The sequence below is a fragment of the Periplaneta americana genome, chromosome 17, assembly GCF_040183065.1.
Source record: "Periplaneta americana isolate PAMFEO1 chromosome 17, P.americana_PAMFEO1_priV1, whole genome shotgun sequence".
Classification (NCBI taxonomy): domain Eukaryota; kingdom Metazoa; phylum Arthropoda; class Insecta; order Blattodea; family Blattidae; genus Periplaneta; species Periplaneta americana.
Genome location: NC_091133.1, coordinates 120,657,478 through 120,678,243, shown reverse-complemented (window position 1 = coordinate 120,678,243; position 20,766 = coordinate 120,657,478).

The window sequence follows — 20,766 nt, the reverse complement described above, 5'->3', positions numbered from 1 at the left end:
AAATCTACTGTGAATGCACAATTAGTTGACCCGTTGAAAAATCGTCGATGTAATTTCAGCAGACGCCAAGATAATGTTTATTTACCAGAGTCGTGTTGGGTGAATTATCCCATCGCAGGAGAACATGTCTAATTATTCCTGTTGGAAAAAAAAAAAAACGTAACACGCGACCATAAATTGGTCACTTTTATAAGCGTACGCATTTAATCAGATGGATATCATAATGTCCTCGAGAGGACCAGAACTAACTTCTGCATGTTCTGCCTCAGGTGGACCAAATTAAATTGCAGGCAACCGATTTCCATTCTGCTTGCGTGAGAGATTGGAAGAGTTACGTATTTGCATCACGCATTTATTGTGTTTTACAAAACCTGTAAGCGTTTGATTAGCTCAAATGATGTCACTTTTTCTATTTATGTTTGTTTCACTTCTAGACAGACTTAATTCATCATAAAATATGATTATTGCTATTGTAATGCCGTACATTCGTCGAATCATCTGTTATTGTTAAATCTCTGGGTATGTCACATTGACATATGATTCACATTATGACAGTGAATGAAACAAGTTATGAAATGCTGCTGGCGGGCGAAACGGAAGTAGACTTAAAGGGACACTGCACTAAGAATTAAAAATTTTTTCTCTAACAATTTTATCAACAAATTTTGAGAAGATGTTTACTAATCAAATGACTAACGAAATCCAAATTTTGAACTCCCAAATGTTTTGAATTTTCATTTTTAAATTATTTTTCTATTTCTTTCAGAAATATTTTCAAACCCAAGTTTTTAGTAGTAGATCTCAATTTTTAAGCTTCCTTTTTTTTTGGGTTACATTCACAAGATAAAGATAAACCTTCTATGTATTCATTTTACGAAGCATCTCATTTACTAACTTTAAAAAATTGTTTTAAAGTTTTGAAAATATTATTTTTTTCCATAATTTACGGAAAAATATACTAGCAGCTTTTCTCACAAAATAAATACATCGAAACATGTAGCTACCTCATAAATACTTGCAGTAAAAATTACACCCAGATTAGCTAATATTTGGCATAAAAAAGTTGGTGTTGAACCAGGAAAAGTAAATTTACATAAAAATGGATTTGAAAGTAAAATTAATATTTATGTAACGCATACCTATTAAAATTATCCTCCGCTATATTCATCTAGTAACTCCAGGAAGCTAACTTTACAACAAAAAGTTACTACATTTGTAATCATAAAAAAAAAAAAAAAAAAAAAAAAAGAATTCTTTGATGAAAAAATGAAATGGGGTATGAAAATTATATATTTTAAAGAAGTAAAATAGTCAATAAAAATATTTTGGAACATTTTAATGATTTTCAGTGGAAGATGGTTGGTTTAGTGTATGAAAAAAAAAATTACTAGAAATCAGATTTCCATGGATTGAGTTTTTTTTTCCCCATGTGCTAAATAAGGGAACTTTTGGCTAATGAATTAACTTAGAATGGGTTATCTACTACATTGTGAGCTACGAATTGATGTCTTTTTTTTTTCTCTCCAAAAGTCGTATTTTTCATTCTATTGCTACATTTTTTTTAGAATAACATTTAAGCTAGAATTATGATGTTTTAAGGATATGTTAAGTGGACGCTTGTATGATTTTTAAAATTTTCACAATTTCATCCAAAAATTCTGAAATTTAAACTAGGCCTACTTAAAGAGGCCTACAATACATCTGTACAAAATTTGATGCCATTAGAACTAATAATTTTGAGATTATATTTTTTAAATATATGTTATATTGACGTCACTGAAAAGGTTCCTTGCGTCAAAGTTTTAAAAATTTATAGTTAATATTTGCTCAAAAGCGTGAAAATAATCATGGGAATAAAAATTAATTAGCTTTTTTAGCTCAGTATAAATAGAGCCACAATAATTTGTTTAATTTCATGAATTTACCATTACAGCATATTTTAATTTAATTGCAATATGAATATATCGCGAAGAGGAATTTAATATTATTATTTCATATAAATGACACAGTAATTAAATTTTATTTACCAACATTTAATGGACCTCTGTGAGAAGTTTCAGGCCAATCTGGCAATAACTGTTGTGCAAGGAATTTTTTTAATTCAATAAACTGCTTAAAATTTAAAATTGAGACAACATCATTGAAAAACAACCACAAAAAAGCATTTTTCTCAACTCACACACCAAATGTTTGGCCACATTTGATTATATGGTTAGGTCATTTAAAACAGTCTCAAATATAATTACGATAACAAAACAAAAAAGTGGATTTTCTACCTTCCTTTAATTGATCTCATCGCCATTTTGTCCTCAGAATTTGATTTCATTTGTACTCGTTACTTTCATCAATTTATTTAATATGAACAGATACTTTCAAAGCAATGCTCCATTCCGAAAATAGTTACGTAGCGAGTTACAAGTAAAATGTAAATTAAATACTTCAAATTCTTCTTTTTATATTATATTATACCCGTACAATCATTGTTAATAGAGTTAGAGAACCACTCAAAAAAGAAATATACTCTCAGTCCCTTGGATAAGAAAATAACTTCTCTAAATATTTACCAGGAATCGAATCCGTGCCATCCTGCTGTGAAACGGAAGTCTGGCCCACACTTATGGATTTTTTTTTACCACGTAACATTCACGAGGAAAAATTTAAATTCCAAATGGTTACGCAGTTGCTCCTCATTTTGAATGTATATCACTGTGAACCAGGCTTCTGTAGATCGATAGAGGAATGCGAATTCTGTTATCGTTGTACTCCCACATAGTACATGCAAAAACAATCACACTGCGACGTATTAACAATTGTTAATATGCTAACAACGACATCAGCTCCAATCGTAATGCGGACCTTCAATTGTCTCCGCCTGACTAGACATGGGCGTGCTCTATGGCCAGCTGTTCAGCTCGCGCGGTTCACACCGGTGCGGTCAGCTGCAAGTGAGATGTGAAAGACTTAAAAATCTGCGCAGGGGTAACACATTTCACAAGCCAATGCTGGTTATTTTTTATGCTCTGTGAAAGAAAATAATGACAGAATATTTTTGTTTTTGTTGGTCTTAAATGTAAGCAACTGTTCCAAAAAATTTAATTTTTTATTTACATTCTTTATTCTAAATAGCGTGTATTTAATTCTCTAGCATTTCACAAATCCTTTTTGAATCAGTCGGTATTATGCTGGCAAAAATTCTTCATGGGTATAAATTAAACATCATTAGGTAAATAGTGGCCTAGGTTGTAGGCCTAATCATTCGAAATATTTATGTAGGAAAACTCGGATATAAGCTGAGACTATGCAATCTTACTTAGGCTGGTAGCATACTGCGTCGGAAATTCTGTCTCGGACAGGACGGTTTTGTCTCAGACCGTTCGATGTGACGGTGATTGCACGCCTTCTTATGAGGCTGCAGCATATTGTATCGGATATTCTGCCTCCGACAGGACGGTTTTGTCTCAGACCGTTCGATGTGACGGTGATTGCACGCCTTCTTATGAGGCTGCATCATATTGTATCGGATATTCTGCCTCCGACAGGACGGTTTTGTCTCGGACCGTTCGATGTGACGGTGATTGCACGCATTCTTATGAGGCTGCAGCATATTGCAGCGGATATTCTGCCTCCGACAGGACAATTTTGTCTCAGAGCGTTCGATGTGATGGTGTTTACATACATTGTTATGAGACTGCAGCATATTGCATCGGATATTCTGCCTCCGACAGGACAATTTTGTCTCAGACCGTTCGATGTGACGGTGTTTACATACATTGTTATGAGACTGCAGCATATTGCATCGGATATTCTGCCTCCGACAGGACAATTTTGTCTCAGACCGTTCGATGTGACGGTGATTGCACGCATTGTTATGAGACTGCAGCATATTGCAGCGGATATTTTGCCTCCGACAGGACAATTTTGTCTCAGACCGTTCGATGTGACGGTGTTTACATACATTGTTATGAGGCTGCAGCATGTTGCATCGGATATTCTGCCTCCGACAGGACAATTTTGTCTCAGACCGTTCGATGTGACGGTGTTTACATACTTTGTTATGATACTGCAGCATATTGCATCGGATATTCTGCCTCCGATAGGACAATTTTGTCTCAGACGTTCGATGTGACGGTGTTTACATACATTGTTATGAGACTGCAGCATATTGCAGCGGACATTCTGTCTCAGACAAAACCGTCCTGTCCGAGACAGAACGTCCGATGCAGTATGCTGTAGCCTAAATAAATTGGCGGTTGAGTATGAGAATAAAATTTAAACCTACCAAAATTTAACAAACTGTACATATGATCTCCTGATTCTTCTCGTAAAGCTGTAAGTTACTAACATAACTTCTATTTACCGTTAATAGTATTGATAATTTATTCGTGCAATATATATTATTTCTATGACTTTCCTTTCCTAGTGTCCGTCGCTTCAACTCCTCAAAGACTCTCATTTCATTAGTTGCGCAACTTAGTGCCAACACATATAAGAGAATGGCTTGTGGATTATATGCAACATTGAACATAATTTTATCACTTTAAGTGATGCGTGGTAGGTGAATCGTTCTGACTGACAGATTTCTTTATTTTGATTGAATTAACATGTAAGACCACGACTGTACAAACGAAAACTGGTTATACGAAATGTAAAAATTTTCTATACATATATAAGACATTAAGTTTCTCTTGTACATTATTTGTACATACATGGGTATACATTACTTTATGAATTCGCGTAAAATATCTTGGTGATTACAAATTCATCTCGCACATGATGTCACATGTATAACTTTTTTTATCGTGTTATGTTTCGTGGAGTCAAATGTGGAAGGTTTTCTAAACTGCGCTGGATTATCATAATACTGTGAAAATAATCAAGCTGTTACTAAGTTCGAAATATTTTAGGAAATTCACACAGCTCCAACGTAATCTGTTTGTTTAAGTTTTAAAATTCAATACGAATCGAAATGTTATGGTTATATGTTATCCATATTGTAATGGGCCAATGTTTCAGTAGTACAAGATAAAAGTGACAGATGAATGTGACGTAATTTTGAGAAGGTTCATAAACTGAAATTAATTCTCTACGACAAATTTTGATAGCAACAGCGTTAGTTGCCGAAATTTTTAAGTTTGAAAGTGTAAATGTAATTTTATATTGAGTCGAACAGTTTGGATGAACAGAATTTCGTACATTGAGGGGTAACGTTTATTGGAAAAAATGTTAAACGAAATTTTCTTGCAATAGAAGTTGATATATTTCTAAAATCTAGCAAGGACATTGTAAATATAATACAAGTTCCGAAAGTTGGTTCTGATAAATTTCAGCGTGCTATTGAAAACATTTATAAATATCAAAATAACACAGGATATGGTTTGAACAATGTAATTTATTCATATATTATTTTTGAAAATTATACATTTTAAGTGATTTCATCGATATGACAAGTTTGGCAGAACTGTAAAATGAAATGCGAGCAGCAACAATTAAACGTTCTCTAGGCACTGCATGAGCGCCCAATACACAGTGAAAAGGCGACCGTATGGTTTGCTGTTTCTGCTAGAATAATTGGTCCTTCCTTTTTCAAGATGAAAATGAGTTATTATAGTGTATTGTTGAAGGTATCGGCAAAATAATTCTGAGACGTACTAAACAGAGATGATATTTATTTTAGTTTCATCAAGATGGGGCTGCGGTCGTTGAGAAATCTCTTCGTCCCTGGACGCTTAATTTCTCGGCTTGGCATTATCAACTGGCCAGCTCGATCACCATACCTTATAGCTGCTGATTTTTTTTTTTCGGTTAGGATGCCTCAAAGGAAGGATGTTTCAAATCGGACCACACTGCATCCAGGATCTGAAGAACAGAATGCAGGCAGAAGTCCTGGGTTTATTGAAAGGTATCACGAACAATTTCTGCGTAAGATTGTAACAAACCGTAAAGTACTGAGGGCATAATTTGAAATGTATCATTTTGAGAAAATAATAATATGAGAATAAATAACATTGCACAAAGTTAAAGCAATATCCTGTGTTATTTTAATTTCTAAACCTTATAGTCACTGTACAATAGCATGGTAAAATTTGTCAGAACCAATTGCCGAAGTCTGTATTATCTGTCTAAGCAGTCTTGGTGCATATAACTCGATAAAGAAATAAGAAGACGTGAGGAGAGACGTAAAATTTTATAACCTAATTCCGTAAATAGAAAATGGAATAATTTTTACTACAATTGATTGATATAACTTTTTGGAAAATGAATAATTTAAGTTAATTTATAACAAATTTTGTATAGCAACAACATTTTAAACATTAAGAATGTAAGAACTTGAATATTTTAGAACAATCCACGGTCCATCATAAACTGAAATAATTTCTTGTAATATCTCATATTAAAATTTTGTCGTGTACGAAGTATAAACTGTATAACCTTGTCTCTATACCACAAAATAAAATTGTTGCAAAACAGGAGGAATATAGCACCAATTGGATAACACTATGTTAGCACATATCTAGCTTTTACTCTTTATTTGCAGCTTCAAGTCAATTTTAAATAAGCGGATTTACTCAACTTCTACAAATGGATCTAGAATAGTATTCGCACTAGTACAAGAATTAAGAACAACATCGTATCTTCATTTAATGTCTCAGTAAAAAAAGTCTTTAACTTATTTTAATGAAAATAACTTATAAATAATAAAACAGGTTACTATTTTTCGTAGTCCAATAGCATGTGAAAAAGTTCCAAAATCTTAACCGCACAAAAAAACATAATTATTCTTGTGAAAAGCTTTCTGATGTGTTCAGTGATTGTTAATAGTTGCAGAAATTATTGAAATCAGCAAGTGTTATTATAATATTTACGAAAAAATTTTCTTCTAATAATAGTATTACATTGAGATCCGATTGAGGACCACTAGTGGTGCGATAAACGTTGATCGTTATTAAAGAAGTGAGTCAAATGGGTAAACCTGTTTAATTTTGATTTACCACAGAATCGTGTTGTTTGTACAACCACTGTCCTGTGGTTTATTAAATCGTATCTTTGTGTACAATATATACAAATTGTTTCGCAGTTTGTTCTGCGATTTAAAAGTGATATTAGTATTAAGAGACGAATTAAATCTACAAAACTTTGAGAATTTGAATGCTGGCACAAGGAATTTTAAATTAGTGATAATGTAATTTTAAATTTTCACGTTTACATAGTTTTAAAACAGCCATAAGACACATATAGTTCAGATGAAATATTTTGACAGGTGCTACAACGTCAGTCAAAATATGTATTCAGTTATAAAATCTCTCTGTTCTTCCACAGAATATCTCTGACCACATTAATCCAGCGCTGTTTAAAATGCTGTTACTCTCTCACATTAAATGATTGTTAAGAAAAGCAGCATAACAGAAAATTCTGTTCCGTTTTATGTTCATCTAATTACAGTGACGTCATGTTAAATGTATACGATCATATTAATCAAGTGGACGATATTTTCCGAGAACATTTAATAATAATTCTTACCATATATTTTGTCCTTTCGGAATGTCCAGTATATTACTTGTAAGACATACTGCTATGTTGTTATTCACTGATTGGAAATCCTGATTCATGTAAATAAAATTTATTTCTCGCCAGATTACTTACAAATAAAACATCTGGCGTGATATTCCGTATACTGGTTGTGAATTCTCCTGTCTTTGCTTTGGGAATGGCAGCAGTTTTGCCTTAAAATTAATCAGCCTCGTTCTCCAAAACCGGTGAGTCCAGATTTTGATCAGCTCTACAAATGAATATTATGTTTTGCCTGGGTATGTTGGTAAGGTTATTTTGTAATCATCTAGTCACTATTCTTGCCCCATTTGGGTCAATTTCAGTCAAAGATGTCTATTTATAAGATGTCATTGTCATCCTAAGAAAAAATGTATTCGTGATGAATTATCACCACATTCTTAGAAGTCCTGCTAATGGAACTACGGTTTCAAAACGTTACGTCTGTTTTGAATTCATATTCTTTGTGTCTTAATACAGTCTAACTTATTACCATTAAAAATTACGAATTTATAATGTTTAAAGGGCTAAAACGCATGATTTGTGAGCGTGCACATTGGTTCAAACATTCTCTATGAGACTACCGCCTACTTACCTATAAACTTCTAATGTAAACTTTATTAAAGATTTTGTATATTTGTTATAGAAACGTTAATTGAAACTATGTTGGTAATTTACCTTAGTTAACCCTTACATTCACAATGTATCCTATAGGATTCAACAGATTAATAGGCTATATGCTATAATTTTAATAGAACAATAGAAAAAAATTTGTAGGAAAATTAAAATTTCACAATACTAACATATAATATTGTACAACATTATAAAATGTAACATTGCGATAGTTGTTTTCTTTACAGTCCGACACGGTTTAATAAACTAGGGTGAGAAATGAAGTTATGCCAATTTAGACTAAAGGTTAATGCTAATTTGGCATTCATTTCGGACATCTAATTTCTTTCTTATTTTAATGGGTTACTTTACGACGCTGTATCAACATCTCAGGTTATTTAGCGTCTGAATGGAATGAAGGTGGTGATATTGTCGGTGAAGTGATTCCGGGGTTCAGCACCGATACATGGATAAATATATAATAGGATGCGAAACATAATGAGTTTCCCGTAGCACATACTAGAGGCGCTGTTGTAGAAATTGATCTTGCTGCCATCTATTTTTGGGAGAGGCGTTATTACATCTAGCAGCGCACCAAGTAGCGAAAAGAGTAATTACTCCATGCATTTAGCAGCGCACCTGGTGACGAAAATGTTAAACTATGCAGAAAGTATTCCCTCCCACCTCCCTCATCCTCATTATCAAACTAACCCAATTTAAAATAAAACTTATAGTTCTATTCCTCACAGCATATTCTACTGAAAATTCTTACCGGAGCCAACAGGAAGATAAAGGAGACGATGTGTTTTACACTACCCGATTAAAATATAACCAGACACAGACAAAATATAAAGCAAAAGGTTAGATAATTGGGATTGCATTCTTTGGGTATTTATTGTACAGCACAATGGAAAAGTCTGCAAGAACTACGTAGATAGTTCAATTTATTATATTACTATTACTTTACAATACATTCAACACTATTTTTACAACGTCCATAAACATCACTGCTTATACACACACGTATCACTTTATGTTCACTTATTAGTAAGTTTCAGTCCACCATCTTCTCTCCTCGACTCTCCCATAGAGCAATATCTCGAACGGATAAATAGAGAACTCTCGGTAATGTACCCAACACGTAGTTCTAATGTTCACCACCTAAGACATCGGGCGCTGATCACCTTATTTCAGACCACCAAATCTAGATGGTGCTGACCGCAGTTTCGCATCCTATTATATATTTATCCATGACCGATAGTCCAGCATTTGCTTGTGTTGGGTTGAAGGAAAACCCCGAAAATACCTCAACAAGGTAACTTGCCCCGACCGGGATTCGAACCCGGGTCACTTGGTTTCTCGGTCAGACGTTCTAACCGTTACAGGTGTGGACCTGTTTTCATATGCGGTTTTTACTTGTTTTCGATTTCTGCTTTGGTATCTTGGCGGTATTTTTAACAAATGATCATAAACGCACTCACCACAAAGGCACGAAAAGAAGAAACCGGAATCTTCTGAAGATTACCGAAATCAAGCCGAAACTAGACACTAATTAAGATAAATTACCATCACACTTCCAATTAAGCAGGGAAGTTGTTTATACAGGGTGTCGCATAAGTCTCGAACCATAGGCAAATTACTGAAAATGTTTTTTACTTGTCTACAGGACAACTGAGTGATGTATTTAAGTAAAGAGGAATGTATGGGAAAAATCGCTAAAAAAAAATTTCGTTGACACGGTATCCATCGCAGACAAACAGCGTAGTGGACCGCCGTGGACAGTGTCTGATGAGCAGACAACGTGCAGAGTCCTGGCATCGTTTTCGAAAAGCCCTAAAAAGTCGATCCGCAGAATGTCCACATGGGTGAAAAGCATTAAATCCATGAGCAACCTCCCTGTAACTGCGACTGCCAACAGGCAGGATCAATTGCAAGTGTTCCTTTTTATTTAAAGACATCACTCAGTTGTCCTGTGGACAAAGAAAAAACATTTTCAGCAATTCGCCTATGGTTCGGAACTTATGGGACACTCTGCATAACAAATTTACCAAATCCTTAACGATAAAAGTTTTAAAGTGTGTAATCGAGATGCATATTGAAGACGAAAATTTATTCTCAAATTTATTATTGTAACCTGACCCTTCAGAAAGTAACTAACTGATCATTCCTGTGTATCGAAATTTGGTTTAAGCCTGTAATGTTTCTTACGAGGCACCAAACCTAACGAACTACGTACATTTTAAGTTGACTTCGAGTGTATTCGATTCTCTTATAAGGCAGTATATTGAAAGCACACATAAAAGTAAACAACAACTGAAGGCGTGACTTTTTGAAAGTGCATCCAAGAGAAAATCTACTTATTGAAAACAATAGTAGTTTATACAGTAGCATGAAGACATTATTAAATTGGAGTTAAGAAGACTTCTTGTACTGTTATGGCAAGACAGCTAACTTCATTCTGGACTTCTTAGAAGAACCTATTGGTCTTCACAGGATTAAGATACGTGAAAATTAAGTAAACACTTAGGAAAAAAAATTAATTGGTTATTTTACGACGCTGTATCAACATCTCTGGTTATTTAGCGTCTCAATGAAATGAAGTTGATAATGTCTGTGAAATGAGTCCGGGGTCCAGCACCGATAGTTACACAGCATTTGCTCGTATTGGGTTGAGGGAAAACCCCGTAAAAACCTCAACCAAGTAACCTGTCCCGACAGGGATTCGGAACCTGACCACCTGGTATTGCGGTCAGACGCGCTAACCGTTATTCCACAGGTGTGGACTAGATCTTAGGAACAATATTAATGGTTCTTTAAATATCAACTTCACTAATAGATTTTAATTTTAAATCATAAAATCGAAATTCCTCTATAGCAAAGTTATTTTGCAGTTTTTATACCTGGGAATTAACACAGCCAAGTATACCATTCACTCTTATAACTTGAAACGAATTACATGTTTAGGCAGTAAAAAGAATTGGGTACGTTGTTCAAAACTAACTAAAACAAAGTCACATAAAATGTTATCATGCCTGACTGTGAAACGTGCAGGCCTAAGTTGAAATTCTGATTGGGACAAGTTACCTGCTTGTGATTCTTTCCGAGATTTTCCCTCAGTCAATTGAAGCGGAATTAAAGGGTTCAGAACCATAGTGGGCCAAGTACCATTTACTAAAACCGTAGAAAACAAGGATTAAAATGAAGTTATTACCATAATTCAGTGGAAACATATAGCAAGTAATATAAAGTATACACATTAAAACTAAATGATAAGTCAATCTTTATTAAACTATGGTATTCACTTAACTTTAACCCTTGCTTTCTCCGTTTTTAATAAATGGCGCTTGGCCCACTATGCCCGTAAACCCTTCAATTGCTCGGTAATTTTCGGCGTTGAACCTCGCATTCATTTCGCAATAATTTTTTCTCATGTCATTGCCAACACCATCATGTCCTGGGTTCAGTTCACTGTCTTCAGTTTGTTGTATTCGTACAAGAGCGCGACCTTTCGGAGACAAATATTCAAAAAGCATTCCTCAAACGCACGGAGGAGTCTGACCTAGGGACGAGTGGGGTTGCCTGCTCGAAACCTGGGTATGCAGCGGACCTTAGTGTAGTCAGCCGGTGTGAGTTAGGAATGCGCCAAGTTCAATAGGTCTTCTAAGTTTCAATGTTGGGTTGTAGTTCCCCCCCTCCTGTTGAATAAAACTCAGTCATACTGAGTAATAGGTAGCCATTTTAATTGACACGTGATGAACGATGGCTGTCGTGTATTACTCCGTATTTCCAGATAAACGATCAGGACTTCATGTCCGTTGTCTCAATTCCTCTTAATTTATAACTTGTTGATTTTTGCCTTAGTTAAAAATCGCATCAAAATATATTCAACATTATAGGTTTAACAGGAAATATCACTACAAATTGCAATTATATGTTACTTTATAACTGATTAAAATAATAAAACGAAAGGAATGGTGCACAATCATGATCGAGAAACAGCTGCGAAGTTTGCATTAGACTGCGGACAAAGACTCACAAAGCATGTTGCCATTCAATTACCGTCTCTGAAATAGAAAATGTCTGATTGTAACTTGTTCAGTACACCTGCCCTCACAGTGTCAGTTAATTGGGTTGAAGATTTATTTAGTAAAGGCACAGTTTGTATTGCAATTACGATAGTAGTAAGGAGAGGTTACTGATTTTCTTTCTTGTTTCTATGGCTTATCTGTTGCTCAGCAACGGACATATTACTTTCTTTTTTTTTTTTTTTTTTTTGTATTCGCTCATATGTTTTCTTTTTAGTTTGTCAGATATCTCTGCAATAAAAAGGGACATTATGTTAGAGAAATGTGCAGTTTTAAATAGCACATTGTTTCGGAGACATGTAGAGGAGAGAAACAGCTAGCTAATAATTTTGCCTGCGTCAGGGTTCTTTTAAGTATCATAAATCTACACCATGTGGCTGCTGTCTTTACTTCGCTAAAAATTTATCATCTCTTAATTTTTTTTACGACGGGTTTTGGTAAGAATGGAGGGTAGATTGCTTAATATTTGTATATAACTCCGAGTTACTTGCATAGGAAAAATAAATTATACCTTTATTAAATCTAAGGCACCAATGCTGAAAACCGAAAGGTCGCACGTTCGATTCCCTATTAGGCCTTGGATTTTCTCCGTCGATCTAATATTTTCGGCCGCACAATTGTCCTGGGATTTAATCAGACTCATATTTTTTTAATCGGTTTATTTTACGACGCTTTATCAACTGTGAGTGAAATGGAAGTGATAATGCCAGCGAAATGAATCCAGGTTCTACGCCGAATTTTACCCAGCATTTGCTCTTAATGGATTGGGGAGATCCCTGGAGAAAGTCTCAACTAGGTAACATAGCTCAGTCGGCAGAGACGCTTGCCTATCGATCCGGAATTGCACTCGGACATGGGTTTGATTCTCGCTTGGGCTGATTATCTGGATGGATTTTTTTCGAGGTTTTCCCCAACTGTAAGGCGAAAGTCAGGTAATTTATGGATAATTCTCGCCTCATCTCGCCATCACGAATCCTATAGACGCTAAATAACAAAAAGAAATCCAAACTGGGATTTGAACCCGGGCCCGCCCGTTTTATGTTCAGACACACTAACCGTTACTCCACAACTGTGGTCTAAGTCTTTTATTAAATAAATGAGTACCAGGGACGTTTCTTTGAGAGCAATTGTTGCGGGCACGTAGGACTGGCATCCCTACTGGCATTAATGCCGGTATATAATAATTGAGCGATTCGATTTTTTTCTAAGTCAAAGAATGCCACACTGCGCATGCTCTGAATCGAAATTTTTCGGTCTTATTTATTTTTTTATTTAATTGGGTTATTTTACGACACTGTATCAACATCTAGACTATTTAGCGCCTGAATGAAATGAAGGTGATAATGCCGGTGAAATGAGTCCGGGGTCCAGCACCGAAAGTTACCCAGCATTTGCTCGTAATGGGTTGAGGGATAGCCCCGGAAAAACCTCAACCAGGTAACTTACCCCGACCGGGATTCGAACCCGAGCCACCTGGTTTCGCGGCCAGACGCGCTGACCGTTACTCCACAGGTGTGGACTTTCGGTCTTATATTGATGAGACATTCTCTTCGCTTTTCTGTTTAAATATTGCATATCTATCCTGAGAGAGAATTGAAACTATAGCCTATAGATCTTGAAATATTTTCGACTGGTCAACAATTATGTCTCCCACTGTACCTTCCACTACCTTATCATGACTTGTAACAGGGTTTACTTTACCTATGTTGAACCCAAGCACGCTCACAAATATGCAACCAGAAAAAAGTCTGTATTAATTTCAGGATAATTAATGGATATAAGACCATCATGGATATTTCAGTTTTTACTCTATATATTTTAAACATATCGTAATCACACAAATGCATTGCAGCTCATATAATTTCCTTTCAGTGAATAACAAGAATACAATTCATAGCTGAAACTTAACCCTTGGTTACCATGGTTCTGTTGGTCTACAATTTCGCACTTCTATTCAGAACTGCCTTTCCCGATATTCAACATCGTGAGAATGGTACTTGCAACAGAATTAGTACATTGTGAGACATTATTTCTCGTCATATACAAACAAATGAAAGAAACTCTATGTTTCGCCTTATCCAATGTATACGGTAATTCATCTTTGTCGGTATATTTGTGAGAAGTGAGTGACATGTTGCTCACACCGAGGGCGAAACAGAAATACCTCCATCTCCAGACGTAAGAGCATGAGAAACTGGTAAATACATTTGTCCTCTGTAATTTTTTTTGAAACGTAAGCATTAAATGCTACATCTTGTGTAAATGATTTTTACTCTGTGTTGTTTATTAATTATACCCTTACCAGATTATTACTGGTACTTTCTACATCCCTTTTCTTTCCAGCTGTATGACCAATAGGAATATTAAACTAAAATTTACCCAGATACATCCAGCATGGCTGAAGATACAGAGGAAGAACTGTGGAAATGTGGAGACAAAAACCTGCAAATTTGGAGTCAGCAGCAAGAAATAAACCTAAACAACAAACCTAAAATATATTTTGAAGTAAGTTATAATTAGGCGTCGGATGTTGGTGACCTAAAATTGTACTTAAAATGATCATTAAAATGCCCTTAAATTAATGAAAAAATGACGTATAATTAAAACGATGAAAGAGTAATGGAACGGAGAAAAACTCTCCGGCGCCGGGATTTGAACCCGGGTTTTCAGCTCTACGTGCTGATGCTTTATCCCGGCGCCGGAGAGAGTTTTTCTCCGTTCCATTACTCTTTCATCGTATGATGACGCAGAATATCTGCATGGAAATATGTACTTCGGTACATTAAAATAATATACAGGATGCTCTAAAATTCCCCTTACAAACTTCTAGGAATTGTTAAGGGGACTGAGTAGTAATATTTTGAATTGGAACCCATGTCCGAGAGTGCTACAGCCGTTTGAAAACATGTTTTTAAGGCGACCACTTTTACAAGTAATTTATTTGATTATGAGGCGTGACCCAGTACATCACTTGTTTTACAATTCAATTCATTAATACCCAAAGAAACAAAATGGAAACTGAATCATTTGTCACAAACACTTTTGTTTACAGTTCAACTTAAATTGTTTTTGTCCTTTTCAAATGATGGTTAACATTCAAATCCACTACAAATGCGGTTCGATGTGGCGACCACAAACTTCGTTGCACGCATTGTACCTACGAATGATGTTTTGGTAAACGTGCTCTATCACACCTGGTGTATCTGCAATCTCTCCTGCAGCGACCACAACTCGTGCCACCAGATCTTCTGCTGTCTCTACAGGGGTCTCATAAACCAAAAAATCTTCATGCGATCCGAGAGGAAAAAGTCCAATGGAGTCAAATCCGGTGATCGTGGAGGCCATGGAGGATATGACGTAAGCACCCTTCATCATGTAACGCTGCAGGCGGACGAATCGCGAAGCTATTACTTGTTGAGACACGTGACGTACATTCAGGCAGTGCTTGCTTTCAAACGGCTGTAGCACGGAAACTGTACGTTTCTGGACATGGGTTCCAATTCAAAATACATTATCTACTCAGTCCCTTTAACAAGTCCTAGAAGTTTGTAAGGGGAATTTTAGAGCACCTTGTATATGTATAATTAAAAGAAAATGACATTGAAATATTATTCACAATACTCACACACTAGTTCTACAAAATTAGTCACCTTGTTTCAATGACTGCCCTGCAAATTTCGGCGAGAAAAGGCAACTTCCTGGAATTTGGCTAAGATAAAGGAAAAGACATGCAATAAAATGAAGGACTTAAGGGAAAACTATAGATTTTAATAAGGATTTACAATTGCTTTCACTCAGGGGTGGTCCATATCAGTGCCTTCATTCTCCGTCTCCTCCTTCCGCGCTTCACTTTTGTTACCAGATCTTCCAGATGAGGAAGTGTGAGTAACAAAACAAATTGTGGGCGCAACGTACATTCTTGCAATGTTTGTGTTAAAAATATGTCTACTACAATAGACATTCCTTCCGAACCATGTTGAGGACACAACGTCCCGTCCAGGACATGGTGAAAGTTTCCCCCTTTCCAAACATAGATTCTAAAGATCCCTCGTACCGACAAAAGAACAGTAGCAGAGATGGTGTTGTGAATTTTCGTAATCAGCATGTGTAGGCTGATGAAAATCCCAATGAAGTTGAAGAAACAAGGCATCAGCACCGATTCTCAATCAACGTATGGGCAGGCGTTCTTAGTGATAGATCTGTGCTACCACAGAGATTAACTGGGGCTCGTTATCAGGACTTTCTTATTAACGTATTGCCTACCTTGCTGGAGTATGTGCCATGTCAGCAAAGACTACAGATGTGGTTCATGCATAATGGCACACCAGCACATTTTCTCCGCAATGAGCGTGAACATCTGACGCTGACATTTCAGGACCGCTGGATTGATCGGGGAGGCCCCACACTTTGGCCTGTAAGTTCCCCAAGCCTAAATCCCCTAGACTTTTGGTTATCAAGAACAAACAGGTCAATTTCAAAGAGTGGGTGATTCCTTACGCCGAAGGGCAGAGAAATGCATTGCCATGAATGGACGTCACATTGAGCACCTCCTATGAACAAGTGTTCAGATCTCAGAAAGTATGTGTTGTAGGATCCATGTTTATTAGACATTATTTTCTTGTTTTGATGCATACTAGGACCTCTTAAAATATTGAATACTTTTTAACACCATGTAGAAAAGAAAAAGTTATTCTTCATATTTATTATTATTATTATTATTATTATTATTATTATTATTATTATTATTATTATTATATGTTGATATGGTCGCAGCCCTGTAAGGCCCGTGTGGCGTGGGTCGTGTAAATGAACCTAAAAGGGAGACGTTAAACTACGGGAAAGAAAGAAAGAAAGAAAGAAAGAAAGAAAGAAAGAAAGAAAGAAAGAAAGAAAGAAAGAAAGAAAGAAAGAAAGAAAGATATGGAATTATATAAATTAGTTAGAAAAATAAATTATATTAGATTAGTAAACGTAAAAGTATTAGTACTATACTGTATTTTAATAATAATAATAATAATAATAATAATAATAATAATAATAGTAATAATAATGTTAAACACATACTTTGTATATACTTATAGGTTGCCATATGTATTGTTCATTTGTGATCGTTGTATAGTGGGTGATGGTAGATTAAGAACTGGAATACATAGGCTATAGGCCCAATTGTATAAAACTCCCTGTCTAAAGATCAACTTTGACCGAAGAACGGAAAGTGAACCGAGTTCAGACACTTCTTCTATTGTATAAAACTTTCCTGCGATCAAATTACCTTTGTTAAAATGTAATCTAAGTTCACGTGAAAAGGATTTGGCAACATCGCATAAACAGGTGAAATATGTGATGGGCGGGCCATGTTGTACAGATTTGTTCAGTGTTGCAATTTAACGACTTTAACTTTTTTTTCAACGACAATTTCTTTTAACTTTTATATTGCTTAAATAGGGATTTAGTGACCTTTCTAGCATCCCATAGTGACAAAATTTAATCTTTCTTTGTTGATAATGAGAAATCTAGCGACTTTCCAACTGCTTTTTGGCGACTTTCCGTACACTCTGTTGGAGACACTGGTTTGTTTTGTGCATTGTAAATAATGGCGGACAATAACAAGAAGGTTGACCGTTCTCCAAGTTGTTATCATGTTATGGTGTTTGATATTGTTAAACATAATAAAGCTTTATAAAACGACAATTTTCGTTTAGTAATACAGTTAATTGAAAATTTATGAATGTACATTCATTAATAATTAATGGCTGTTATAAACATAATATAATTATAGGTTATGTTATTTGATACTGCTGAACACGACAAAGCGTTATAAAATATAAGAATGTTTGTGTATTAAGGCAAGAAATTGAAAAAAAAAAATATATATATATATATAAATGTATGTACCATATCTATTAATATTAATAACAATGGTTATTCTATTTGCACAATCTGCCACTCGTATATTTCAAATAGAAAAGAAATAACTGAACTTGGATCATCTAACTAAATCGGAGAAATTTCTTCAGTCAAAGTTGACTTTAGTTTAAGACAAATTAATCTCAGATTAGACTTTATGCAACACAAAATTCCAAGTTCAGCTAGAACGAGAATCAATTTAACCTCTGATCTAAGATTAAATGGTTTATACAATTGGCCCATAATCAGTCATGACGTGAATATAGAATGATGTAATGAATAAACAAACAAATATATATATATATATATAAAGTAAATAATAAATAAATAAGTAAATAAATAAATAAATAAATAAATAAATAAATAAATAAATAGGAGAATAGTTACGTCATCGTTTTGGGTTGATGCATTTAAAGCCGGAGAACGTTGGGACTTCATTTACAATTGACATATGGAGTAAAATCAAAGAGTAATAAAATTAACTGATTTTGTGATGATCTTGTGAACACCTGTGACGAAAATTAAACATTATTTCCTCCTGACGAATGGGCAGAATCCTCCGGCGATACTTATAAGAGTGCACAATGGACCAAACAGTGCCTAAATGTACGGACCCGTCCACATCAAAGCCAATCCAAGCCATTACTGATTGATACAGCGTCGTAAAATAACCCAATAAAATAAAAAAAGCCATTACTGACCTCGGAAGGGCTGCATTACATTCAATCTAGTAGCCTATATAGACAGGCAAACATGAAAATTTCCGATCTGTGTTTGTTTCATTCAGATGTTTGGTTACTTATAGTTACTGAGAGATTGTCTTTTGTTTAACTCGCGTCAGTCTGTGTGACAGCGTCGGGTAGTGAGGTTGTTGCTATGGGAAGAAGGATAATCGAAAGTGAAACAAATTTGTGTTGTTTTTATTGAACATTTAGACTATTCTAGTGACGGGAAAGGACTCAGTGTTTATTTAAAATATTTATTACGAGAGATTGTACGTGGAAAACCCCTTCGAATCTTGCTACAGGACAGAAAATGTTAAGGTAATGTGAATTCATAATAATTTTACTCATTTTAAGTAGTCCAGTTGAAATTATGGTTGTGATTGAGAAATATGTGTTGATTAATATACATGCCATAGTAATTTTCATAAGAGATCTTCGTTTCATGTTTTTATTTAAGTGTCGTCAGTAGAATTTGTGTTTTCTTCTACACAAAAGAATTAAATGCGTAATTTCAAGAATAGTATTTATATTGTATCTTAATTGTAGTTATCTCAAGTCATAATGGTTAGATATTCCATACTACTTATGTATATTTAGTGATTATTGCTTCAACTTAAAAATTAACAACATATTTACGTTTCTCTGGGGCATACTAATGTAAATATGAGTATGTATTGGCTTTTACTACAAAGAGTTACCATCTGTATACTGCAGCCGTGGCGAATATCTGACTCACGAGCACATTGTGGCTCGCAATGATAGCTGTGCTTTCTACCTCCCACAACCCCCACCCTCTCACTCACTGGAGTCAAACTCCGTCCCATTTGTATTTGTCTCTGACCTGCGAGTGGTATATCATCGCAATGTCTCTCTCGAATACATGTACAAAAACGAAAGTTTCAAATAGGATGGGAGGACGCATTTTTTTGGTGCCAATATGATGAGAATATTAAATGTGTGATTTGTTCACAAGTATTACGAGGAAAACGGTTGTATAACATAAAACGGCATTATACTACATGTCACTCATGAAACATTAAAAGGTGAATTATTATTATTATTATTATTATTATTATTATTATTATTATTATTATTATTATTATTATTATTTACGTCAATCTTTTTTGAGCAGATGTACGAACAATGCGGTTAGATATTCAATTTAAACTCACAGATTTACAATGTAATGTTACAATGAAAGCTAGACGTAAGGACTTGACAAATGTTTAACTTTTCAAATCTTTGCCAAAAATAAATATCCGAAGCTTCGTTCTTTCGCTTTCTCTTTTGAAGCCATGTTCGCTACAACTTACGTTTGTGAAAAATTATTTTCAACAATGAAAATAGTAAAAACCAAATTCAGATCACGACTGACAGACAAATACCTTCGTGATCAACTACGACTGGCAGTAAGAGACATCATTCCTGATTCTGAAACTCTGTCGCAGAGACATTCTGAAGACTTTTAGGTTGCCATAATGTGTCCTATGTTTCATTGTTCATTTCTTTCTTCGTTATACGTACTAAACATTAGTTTGTATCCTTGTACTATATAAAATTGTATTCAAGTGCTTGACTAAGGAAAATGAAAAACCGTTAATAAGTCAGGCAATTGCTTCACTTCCCCTTCGGGTGTCCGCCTCCCTCCATAGGTGTTATGCATGTTGCAGGTTACACAGTAGCTCGGCGCACTATGACAATTTCGCCACGCCTGGTATACAGATTTATAGACTTGAATATATGAACGCTTTTGGGAATACTGTAATGTAGCCCATATTATGATACCAATGTATGAAACCGCATTACACAGGAATTATGACGTCACATGATGACATCACAAGATGGCAATAACACCAACAGAAGACACTAGGGGACCCGCGTTGGAAACCGGG